A 2,099-nucleotide genomic window follows, 5' to 3' on the forward strand; every position below is an offset into this window, starting at 1 on the left:
AATTAGTCAAGAACCTGATACCTGCCCAGAACATGTCACAGTCTCACCTGACCAGGTGTGGGCAAGGTGGGAAGTAAAGGAGAAGATCATTTCAGAAAGGAAAATGGTGAAAGTCGATGAAATGGAAATGAAAAATAAACTCATCATAGTTAATAATCTGATCTAGGTCAGTGAGATGGATTTGGTTTAGAAAAGAAGGTTTTAAAGGAGGGTGTTACTCTCCCCAAATTCTGTCAGCCGTAACCCAATTTGATGCCACATTTAATTGGATGGGGTTTAATTTAATAGCATACAAAATACACTATAATTTCCCTATCTAAATCATTACGAAATTTTCTTAGAAATGGACAGACTATAACACAACCATAGTAAATTCTCTCTGGGAAGCATGTAAGTGAATTCTAGAGAATTGGGTAATCTCTGATGAGGGAATTATTGTCCCAAACGTAGTTGGCTGGGTAATAGAATGAAACCAAACCATGCACATTCTCTTAATTTTGGAGCATCTCTTTTCAAACTAAACAAAACCACTGTCGGATAAAACAACTTGCCCTGCACTTGGCTTCACTCCATATCATCCCTTTCCGCTGCCTTAGTTTGGATTTGTCCACCCACTTACAGTTCTGACACAGGACTTGTCTATTACCCAGAGCGAAATCTGACCGCCTGTGAGCTGAAAGGTTTAGGGGCCCTGTGGTCTATTAAAACTTGCTGCAGTGTGTCTGAGAGTGTAATTACCACTTCACTGTAATTTACAAAAGCTTTCTCAAGTGAGACATAATAATTAAGCACATAATAGTTCTACTCGAGTAATTTAAACACTTGATTTGTCACCTTGAATTTCTCCCACTACATACTAAGGCTGGAATCTATTTGCCACACTACCTCGTCTGCATATTTTATTTCCAATCTCCGGGCACATAGTTTTCCTTATTCTCCTGGAGCTTCTTTCTGGACAGAAACCCTACATGTTTCAACAAATTGTGCTTATTTTGGATGTCAAGATGATGCAGGTGGGTGAAGATTTAGAGGAAGGATTTGAGTCTGTGATATAAACGATTTGGTTTCAAAAATGGTAGGCCAGAGAGACTTATTTTTTTAATGACCGAATGGGATAGTAATATATTTGGACATATGGAATTCACGTTATGTCTAATTTTCTTCAATGTTCTTGTCAGGAAAGCCATAGCAAGAGAAATGGCTTTTTTCCCCCTCGTGGTTTTGCTTAAGCAGTGGAGAGTCACCAACCAACATTTGGTTCTCACATTGATCCTCTGCTCAAGCTGAAGGGTCACAAGGCCACAAGTTAACAATAGGATCTTCTACAGCTGAGTGCTGGGGGAGTTAAAGTTGTTCAAATACAGACCTATTACCTATGCTAGACCTTACCATACTTAGGAAGTACCTAGAGGGTATTATAATAATTTTATAGGAGGAAAAAATCTGAGCCAGACACATTAAATGTCTACTGCATGTATAGAGAATTAGTACCCAGATTTCCATCTCAACTCCTTAAAGTCTTCAGAGCCAAAGTGGAATACAGAGATGTTCCAAGACAGTGTTCATTAAAGTGTGATATAATCACGTATGCTGGTAGGCATAGCTCGCTTACTTGGTGTTGGTACCAAGCACTGTTCTAAAAACTTTTCATCTATTAACTCATCTAAAATCTCACAGTAACACTGAGTAGGTACTTTTGTTATCCTGATATTGCAGATGAGGAAATGGAGGCACAGAAATGTTAAATGGCTTGCACATCATCATAAACTAGCAAGTGACAGAGCTGGAATTTGAACTCAGGCTGTCTGGCTCCAGCCTCTGTGCTGTCAGCTGCTACAGTTACCTGTTGGTTTGCGTTTGAAACAAAAAGATAGCTAGCTGTTATTGCTTCAGATAAGCCTAAAGTATGCAGGGTACTGGTAATCTGTTTGGTACAGGCCTGGCCCACCAGGCTCATGAATGAGTCCATCCTCCAGGGACGAGATCTACTACAATAACACATTGAAAGAATGAGTAGTATGACATTTTATGCTATTAAATTAAAGCCAATGCACCCATGTTAGATTACAGATTTATTTTAAATTTAAAGATTTTCACAG

This window comes from Cynocephalus volans, chromosome 11, assembly GCF_027409185.1.
Source record: "Cynocephalus volans isolate mCynVol1 chromosome 11, mCynVol1.pri, whole genome shotgun sequence".
In the NCBI taxonomy this organism is placed as follows: Eukaryota; Metazoa; Chordata; class Mammalia; order Dermoptera; family Cynocephalidae; genus Cynocephalus; species Cynocephalus volans.